Below are 10,120 nucleotides of genomic sequence, written 5' to 3' on the forward strand. Positions count from 1 at the left end.
TAAATAGGATAGAATTTAAGTTAGTTAGGAACTTTTACATTCTGCAACTTTTCATTTTTGCTAGTTTTGATACTTTGTAATTGAATTCAGAGCTATGACTCACTAAACCCCTTTCATTGGGTTAGGGAGCTCTATTGTAATTCAATGAATCAATAATAGTGTTATCTTCTTCTTCAATCTTTTCTCTTGAATTTTGTTAGAAAGCTTCTCGATTTAATTCCATTGGGTAATTGTCTTGGGAAAGAAATTACCCATAATTGGAATCCTTCGGAACCTTGGGAAAGGAATGGAGGATTCATGCTAGAGAAGCTTTCTCACAGTGAATTGGATTGGGGTTTGGATGGATATTGTGACATGTAATCCTACCAAATTGTGGTTCATGAAGCTGTGTGGTATAATCAGTGATCGAGCTTCATCTCTTCTTATGAACATTTAAACCAAGGGATTGGGAATTTGTTTGTTTTTAGAGAGAATTGGTGAGCCAAGGGATTGGGATCCAATCATATAAGATTGCCAAGCAAAATTCAATGAATGCATTGGTTGAGGAAGAGATAAAATGTTTTGATTCGGAGATCTCAATATCTCCTAACCCCAATGAACTCCCCATCTCTGATCTACACCTTCTATTTACATTCTGCACTTTCAATTCATGCAATCACCCCAATTCCCTTTTAATTTCAGCAATTTAATTTCTCGCACTTTCATTCTTGCAATTTAAGATTCTGTCATTTCCATTCCTTGCAATTTACATTTCCCGCCAAATTTACTTTATGCAATTCACATCCAATTCTTGATTCCGCTCAACTAACCAAACTTCTAATTCGAATTGCTCATTCAACCAATCCTTGTGGGATTCGACCTCACTCTATTGTGAGTTTTTACTTGACGATAACCGGTGCACTTGCCGGAAGGAATTTTGCCGATCTGTGCAATTTCCTAAAATCGTAGCATAACAAGTTTATGCGACATCAAGTTTATGGCGCCGTTGCTGGGGAATGGTTTTCGATTGACAATTCTCAACTTGGAAGTTAACTAGATTGAGCATTTTTCTTGTTTTGATTAATTTAGTTCTAGTTTCTTGTTGAAATTCTGCACTCTGTTACTTGCTTTTTCTTTCTTATGCCTTTCAATTCTAGCAACTAACTCACTGACCCACTAACTATTTGAATTAATTCCTCAACTGCTCTAACTACACTCTTCCATTAACCAAGAGTATTCCACTTGTTTGTTGCTTGTGGTGTGTTCTTGTATGACAGGTAGAAGAGGAGAGACATCAACTCCTCTATATACCGAACCAGAGAGGACCCTTCATAGACTTAGAAGGGAAGCAAGAGGGAAGAGAGTATTGAGAGAAGAAGAATCTGAAGGAGAATCTGAGGATAATTTTGAGGAAGCTCTAGATCTCAACATGGATAGAGAATTTCACAACCATGAGAGGGCTGATGGAAACAATGCCATTCCTGAGAGGAGGGTTCTTGGCTCATACATAAACCCAACCTCTGGGAATTGTGGAAGCAGCATTCAGAAACCACCCATTCAGGCCAATAATTTTGAACTCAAACCACAGTTAATATCACTGGTGGAGAACCATTGTTCATTTGGTGGGAGTGCTAATGAAGATCCGAACCAACATCTCACCAAATTCCTGAGAATTTGCGACACTGTGAAGTCCAATGGAGTCCAGGATGATGCCTATAAACTGCTCTTGTTCCCATTTTCACTTAGGGACAAGGCAGCTAAGTGGCTGGAATCATTCCCAAGGGACAGCCTAACAACATGGGATGAGGTGGAGAGCAAGTTTTTGGCACGTTTCTATCCCCCACAAAAGGTCAATAGGCTTCGATCTGAGGTTCAGACTTTTAGACAACAAGATGGTGAGACGCTCTACGAAGCATGGGAGAGGTTCAAAGAGTTGACAAGGAAATGTCCACCCAACATGTTCCCTGAGTGGGTGCAATTGCATATTTTCTATGATGGACTTTCTTATGAATCAAGGAAGGCTGTAGACCATTCATCAGGAGGCTCATTGAACAGGAAAAAGACTGTGGAAGAAGCCATTGAAGTGATTGAGACAGTGGCTGAGAATGAGTACTACTATGCTTCAGAGAGGCACAACACTAAGGGAGTCTTGGAGCTGAACCATGTTGATACAATTCTAGCCCAAAACAAGGTATTTGCCAAGCAACTAGCAGAGCTCACCAGGAAATTAGACTCAAAGCAAGTGGCTGCGATCCACACACAAGATCAAGAGGAAGTCAACATTGAAGGAGGTGATTGGGAAGAGGCCAACTATGTGGGAAATCGACAAAGGCAATCATATGATCCACATTCCAACACTTACAACTCAGGTTGGAAAAATCACCCAAACTTTGGGTGGGGAAACCAGCAAACCCAACCACAAAACCACAAATCTTACAACCACAACCAACATAACAATTCCATATACCAAAACTCCAACCAAAGATCATACCAAGCCACACAAAACACTTACTCCCAACCACCATATCATGGCCAAAATGATCAACCTACCCAATCCAATCCGAACCAACAATTTCAAGATCAATTAAACAGGATAGAAAGAATGCTTTCAACCATGAGTCAAGACATAACCGAATTGAAAGCCTTTAAGGAAGAAGTAAATTCCAACTTGCAAAACCAAGGAGCTGCCATCCAGAAGCTAGAAAATCAAATTCTGTATTTGTCTAAGCAAACCCCTGGGCCAAGCATTTCTCATGCTGCCAAGGCTATTGCAAGGGAAGAATGTAAGGCCATAACCCTCAAAAGTGGAAAGAAGCTAAAGGAGATCTCAAAGGAAACCACAGAGGATGAAGCAAGGGAAAATGTGAGAGACAAGGAACAGGGACAATCTTTGACACCGTGTTCAACAAAAGAAAAAGAAAAAGAGGTCCTGAAGCCTTATACACCCAAAGTACCATATCCTCAACGCTTGATGAAAAGTGAAAAGGATGGCCAATTCTCCAGATTTTTGGAGATTTTCAAGAAGCTTCAAATCAACATTCCGTTTGCTGAGGCAATAGAGCAAATGCCACTCTATGCAAAATTCTTAAAGGAATTAATGACCAAGAAGAGAAGTTGGAGAAATGAGGAAACTGTGTTGTTGACTGAAGAATGCAGTGCCATCATTCAACACAAATTGCCTATGAAATTGAAGGATCCAGGCAGTTTCCAAATTCCCTGTATCATAGGAGAAGTCATGGTGGAGAAGGCCTTATGTGACTTAGGGGCAAGAATCAATTTGATGTCTCTAACAATGATGAGAAGAATGAAGATTGAGGAAGCTAAACCAACAAGAATGGCCCTCCAATTGGCAGATCGAACTTTTAAATTCCCTCATGGAATAGTTGAGGATTTGTTGGTGAAAGTGGGAGATTTTATATTTCCAGCTGATTTTGTGGTGTTAGATATGGAGGAAGAAGCCAAAGCTTCAATCATTCTGGGAAGACCCTTCCTGGCTACTGCTGGAGCCATCATAGATGTCCAAAAGGGTGAACTCACTCTTAGATTACATGATGAGAAATTGGTGTTTAACGTATTCAAAGCAATGAGTTATCCATCAGAATCACTAAAGGAATGCATGAGGGTGGATGTAGTGGACATTGCAGTACAAGAAACCTTTGAGGAAATAACAAAAGAAGTGGCAGAGGAGGAGTTCACCAAGGATATGGAAGTTAGTGACATCAAGGCTGCTGAAACAACCATGCCAAGCATGCCAGAAAGAGTGAAAAAAGAGAAGGAAGCACCAAAACCTGAGCTCAAAGCATTGCCCCCTAATCTCAAGTATGCATACTTGGGTAGTGATGAGAGCTATCCTGTTATCATTAGCTCTACCCTGAGCCAAGAACAGGAAGAAGAATTGATCAAGGTGCTACAAACTCATCAAGATGCCATTGGATGGACCCTAGCTGATTTGAAGGGGATAAGTTCATCCATATGCATGCATAAAATCTTGTTAGAAGAAGATGCTAGACCCTCCATTCAAGCTCAGAGAAGATTGAATCCTATCATGAAAGAAGTGGTACAAAAGGAGGTCATGAAGTTATGGCAAGCAGGGGTAATCTACCCCATTTCGGATAGCCCATGGGTTAGTCCCATCCATGTAGTTCCCAAGAAGGGTGGCATAACTGTGGTACCAAATGAGAGGAACGAACTCATACCCACAAGAACTGTCACTGGGTGGAGGATGTGCATAGACTACAGGAAGCTCAATGAAGCCACCAGAAAAGATCATTTCCCACTCCCATTTATGGATCAGATGCTTGAAAGACTTGCAGGACATGCTTACTATTGCTTTCTGGATGGATACTCAGGCTATAATCAGATAGTAGTTGATCCAAGAGATCAAGAGAAAACATCATTTATTTGTCCATATGGAGTATTTGCGTATAGACGCATGCCCTTTGGATTGTGCAATGCACCTGCAACTTTCCAAAGGTGCATGCTGTCCATCTTTTCGGACATGATCGAAAAGTTTATTGAAGTTTTCATGGATGATTTTTCTGTGTTTGGAAATTCCTTTCCTAGCTGCCTACACCACCTTGCCTTGGTGCTTAAGAGATGCCAAGAGACCAACCTAGTATTAAACTGGGAAAAGTGTCATTTCATGGTCACAGAAGGAATAGTCCTTGGCCACAAAGTCTCCAATAGAGGCATTGAGGTGGACAAAGCTAAGGTGGAACTCATTGAAAAACTACCTCCACCAAGTAATGTCAAGGCAGTTAGGAGTTTTTTGGGACACGCTGGCTTTTACAGAAGGTTTATTAGAGACTTTTCTAAAATAGCCAAACCTTTGAGTAACTTGCTTGTCTCTGATACACCCTTTGTATTTGATGAAAATTGCATGCTAGCCTATGAACTTTTGAAGCAAAAACTTTCCTTTGCACCTATCATTGCCCCACCTGATTGGAACTTACCTTTTGAACTGATGTGTGATGCATCAGACCTCGCTATTGGGGCAGTGTTAGGACAAAGGAAAGACAATTTGGTACATGTGATTTATTATGCCAGTAAGGTCTTGAATGATAACCAAAGGAATTACACAACCACTGAAAAAGAACTCTTGGCAATAGTCTTTGCATTTTACAAATTTAGATCCTATCTCATTGGATCTAAAGTCATTGTTTTCACTGATCATTCAGCTTTAAAATACTTACTTGCTAAACAAGAATCCAAACCAAGACTTATTAGATGGGTTCTTTTGTTGCAGGAATTTGACATTGAAATCAAAGACAAGAAGGGTGTAGAGAACAAGGTGGCAGACCATTTATCAAGGATACCATGTGAAGAAGGAAGCACACAAAGCACACATATAAATGAATGCTTTCCTGATGAACAACTCATGATGATTCACAAAGCACCCTGGTTTGCAGACATAGCAAACTTCAAAGCTACTGGGAGTTTGCCGTTAGAATTTAACAAACATCAAAGGAAGAAATTGGTAAATGATGCCAAATACTTCATATGGGACGAACCATACTTGTTCAAAAAATGTTCTGATGGCTTACTCAGAAGATGCATATCAGAGGAAGAAGGAAGGGAAGTCTTATGGGACTGCCATGGTTCCACTTATGGAGGACATTTTGCAGGAGAAAGAACAGCAGCTAAGGTGTTGCAGTGTGGATTTTATTGGCCCACTATCTTCAAAGATGCAAAGGAACTAGTGAAGCGCTGCCATGAATGCCAGAAAGCGGGGAACCTACCAAGAAGAAATGAAATGCCACAACAATTCATTCTGGAACTTGAATTGTTTGATGTATGGGGGATAGATTTCATGGGACCCTTCCCCACCTCATACTCAAATAATTACATTCTTGTAGCAGTAGACTATGTCTCCAAGTGGGTTGAAGCAATAGCAACCCCAACCAATGATAATAAAGTAGTCATGAACTTCCTCAGAAAACACATTTTTTGCCGTTTTGGGGTTCCAAGAGCAATCATCAGTGATGGAGGAAGCCACTTCTGTAACAAACCATTAGAGGCATTGCTTCTAAAATATGGAGTCAAACACAAGGTAGCCACACCATACCATCCACAGACAAGTGGGCAAGCCGAAATATCTAATAGGGAGCTCAAAAGAATCCTGGAAAAGACTGTGGGAACTTCAAGGAAGGACTGGTCGATTAAGCTAGATGATGCTCTTTGGGCATATAGGACAGCTTTCAAAACACCAATTGGAATGTCTCCTTACCAACTAGTATATGGAAAAGCCTGCCATTTACCACTGGAGTTGGAGCACAAGGCATTCTGGGCCTTGAAACTCTTGAACTTAGACAGCAGAGCTGCTGGAGAAAAGAGGATGTTGCAAATTCAAGAGTTGGAAGAATTCAGAGCTGAAGCTTATGAGAATGCCAAAATTTACAAAGAAAGAGCAAAGAAGAAGCATGACAGCAACATAGCCCCCAGGAAATTTGAAGAGGGACAAAAAGTATTGCTCTACAATTCGAGGCTGAAGCTATTTCCAGGGAAGCTAAAATCAAGGTGGTCTGGACCATTCCTTGTCACCAAGGTCTCCCAATATGGACAAGTAGAAATCATGGAAGAAAAGTCACAAAGAACCTTCACTGTGAATGGTCAAAGACTCAAACATTACTTGGGAGATGTGGAGGAGAAGGACAAGGTTAAATATCACCTCAACTGAGGGACAACCGTCAAGCTAGTGACGTTAAAGAAGCGCTTGTTGGGAGGCAACCCAACCTGAGGTAATACTCTTTTGCTGTTTCTTTTATTTGTTTTAATAAAAAGGTGAAGTAGTTTCTGTGCATTGCAAAGAATTAAGTTTGGTGTTTCACACCAAACAATGAATTTATGGATCAATAATTCAAAAGGGAATGTGTGACTCTAAGTTTGGTGTTCCACCATACAGATTAACTGAACACAACAACCTTTGAATTATATGAAAGAAACAACCATTCTAAGCAATCACAGAAATGCTTAAAATCCTTAGCAGCAACTTCATTCCAAGGAGAATTCAAGGATTCAAAGAGCAGAGGAGTAAGTAGGAGACTAAGTTTGGTGTTCACACACCAACTTAAGACTCAGACACTTGCCCATATATAGTTGAGCTAACCACTCAAGTGCTTGAGAAGCAAGCAACTTCATCACTCTTTGCAGGAAAAGAAACAAGGATCTTAGAAAGAACATGAATCAACAACTAGGAGAAGAAGGAGAAATCAAATTGTTTCCTGGCAACAAAGAGAAAACAAGAAATCTCACAAGGTGGTGTTGTTTCTTGACCATTTTCTAAAAAGGCAAACAAGAGCATGCTTGTTCTGGTTAAACTGTAATTGTTGAATCTTTTTGGAATGTGAAGTTCTTAGTATGTTTGTCTGTTTATTGCTTTGAATAAAGTAAATGCCTAGATGTGTGGATATAACTCACCTTCTTAAACAAATGCTTGCCATGCTTGTTCTGTTTCCAAAAATAAAAGAAAAGTTTGAACAAAAGTAACTTGGCTCAATTAGTGACAAATCAAGTAGAATTAAGTGGTGGTATGCATGTTTGATTGTTTAGTAGCTCACTGGACATTGAATGTAGAATTATCATTTTGTGTAGAAGTTGAATATTGTCTATGGATCTTGATGAATAAATGTCCTTGGCCATGAAAAAGAAAGAAAAAGAAGAAGAAAGAGCCACTGAAAAGGGCAACCAAAAAGCAAAAGAATTAAGAAAATAAGCTAGGCACCAATGGTTTGAACTTCTGAGACATATGCCTGTGGTGTGTATGTACTAGGATCTGCTTGGATGAATAGGTTCTGTGGAGTGTTTCAACACTTGGTAACTTGGGTTAACTAACCCGGGATTATCGACCAAAAGTCCATTATCAAGAGCAACCTAGCTACAAAACATTTAGTTACACAAAGAGGTGCTGGGCACCAATGTCTCAAGAAGAAATGAGAACTAAAATGCCTGTAGTAGATATGTGTAATGCACTGATAAGAAAAAAAGGAAAATGCCAAAGGCTTGTGCAACACATGACACTGAGCAAACAAGGAGCAAAAGAACTCTAAGAAAAAGAAAAACAAAGAAAGAAAAAGTGCCAAGGACATGAGAATAACAAGAGGCCATAGCAGTGTTTGATGGATGCAATGAAAAAGTGATGATTCTACCTGATAAGAATGAAAAAGTGATGCTGCAACTTTCTGCATAAAACCCTTCTAATGAACTTCAAATGCTTGCTAATATAGCCAATGTAATTGCTTTCTGTTTCATACTTTCTTCTCAAATATCTCAGGACTTGCTTAGGGACAAGCAAGTATTAAGTTTGGTGTTGTGATGCCAAGGCATCTTAGGCTAGTTTCACTAGCATTTTTCTGTTAATTTTAGTTGTTTTATACATTTTCTTGAGCTTAAAGTAACCAAGAATGGTTAAATGAACAACAAAGCAATGAACCATCCAAAACATTATGATTATGATGCAAATTCATGAGTTTTTAGTTATATTACTTGAATGCTATGAATGGATGATTTCTCATGAAATTTTGCAAGACTTTGATGCAATTGTTTGGATGATTTCAGGGAAGAAGAGGCTAGGCAAGGAAGCAACAAAATCAATAAGGGAAGCTTGAATATCAAATGGGACGTTTAAGCTCCAGTTTAAGGTTAAACTGGAGCTTAAACGTCAAAATCATGAGAAGAAAGCAAATGCTGTAACTGGCGTTTAACCTCCAGTTTGACCTCAAACTGGAAGTTAAACGCCAGAATGAGAAAGAGCACTAAGGAGCATTCCACGTTTAACCTCCAGTTTGACCTCAAACTGGAGGTTAAACGCCAGAATGATGATTTGAACCAAGGGAGCATTCCACGTTTAACCTCTAGTTTAACCTCAAACTAGAGGTTAAACGTGTTCGACACTTTCTTTTCTCACCAAGAAGCATTCCACATTTAACCTCCAGTTTGACCTCAAACTGGAGGTTAAACGCCAGAAGTAAGAAAGGCACCAGGAGCATTTCCACGTTTAAGCTCCAGTTTAACCTTAAACTGGAGCTTAAACGCTGGCATATGGAACAGCTTGACCATGCATTCTTCAAACATAAATAACTTGAGCTACAAAACTCCAAATGAGGTGATTCAAAATGCATTGGAAAGAAGACATCTAGAGCTTTCCAAGCATATATGGCATGCATGGTGGATACTAAAAATTGAGGGAGAAAACAACCCCGTAATGTGCATAGAAGAGCATAGTACCAACATGCAATCAGGCCAGCTGACCTCTTCACCTTCCATGGAGTATAACTCGAGTTGTAGAACTCCAAATGATGCGCTTCCAGTTGCATTGGAAAGTAGACATCCAGAGCTTTCCAACGATGTATAATAGTCTATATTTGGCATCAAATTGGCAAGGTTGACAAGAGAACAAAGTGACGACTCAAGAAAGGGAGGTTAAATATGTTCTTCATTTCCAAGTTTAACCTCCAGTTTGACCTCAAACTGGAGGTTAAACGTGTTCGATGGTTTTTCTCCTCCAGGGTGTGTTCTTCATTTCCAAGTTTAACCTCCAGTTTGACCTCAAACTGGAGGTTAAACGTGGTCGACCCAAATTGCCTCCAGGATGTGCTTTCTTCATTTCCAAGTTTAACCTCCAGTTTAACCTTAAACTGGAGGTTAAACGTGCTCGACAATGCACACCCCTGGGTTGCTTTCTTCCAATTCCACGTTTAAGTTTTAGTTTGACCTTAAACTAAAACTTAAACTTAAACTTAAACACCACCATTTGAAAAGGTTTCTGGGCCAATTATATTGAAGTTTAAGTTAGCAATTGAGCACAAAGATTAACTTAAACTTATTATGGCATAAAACCCAATTGAATATCATAGTTTATGGGATTGGGCCTGAAAAGTTGATGAGTCTGGAACTTCAAATTGTTGAGTCTTGTGTCATTACTTGTTTATCACTAAGTATGCTCAATGAATGTTACAGAATTGGATCACAGCCTCATCAGAATTATGGACCATAAGCCTAAAGCAAAAGGAAAGCAAGGAAAGGCCTCAAAGCCCAAGAAACACAACAGAAGCTCAATTTAGAAAGTGTATAAATAGGATAGAATTTAAGTTAGTTAGGAACTTTTACATTCTGCAACTTTTCATTTTTGCTAGTTTTGATACTT

At 39.5% G+C, this 10,120-nt stretch overlaps 1 non-coding gene across 1 annotated transcript; it reads right to left on the reverse strand.

The window, feature by feature from the left end:
- Positions 1–1,834: 1,834 nt before the first annotated feature.
- On the reverse strand, positions 1,835–1,938 carry LOC130971912 (small nucleolar RNA R71). The gene has a single exon (XR_009083113.1). It is a non-coding gene; the product is annotated as a small nucleolar RNA R71 (small nucleolar RNA).
- Between the last annotated feature and the right edge of the window lie 8,182 nt (positions 1,939–10,120).

This window comes from Arachis stenosperma, chromosome 3, assembly GCF_014773155.1.
Source record: "Arachis stenosperma cultivar V10309 chromosome 3, arast.V10309.gnm1.PFL2, whole genome shotgun sequence".
Taxonomy (NCBI): domain Eukaryota; kingdom Viridiplantae; phylum Streptophyta; class Magnoliopsida; order Fabales; family Fabaceae; genus Arachis; species Arachis stenosperma.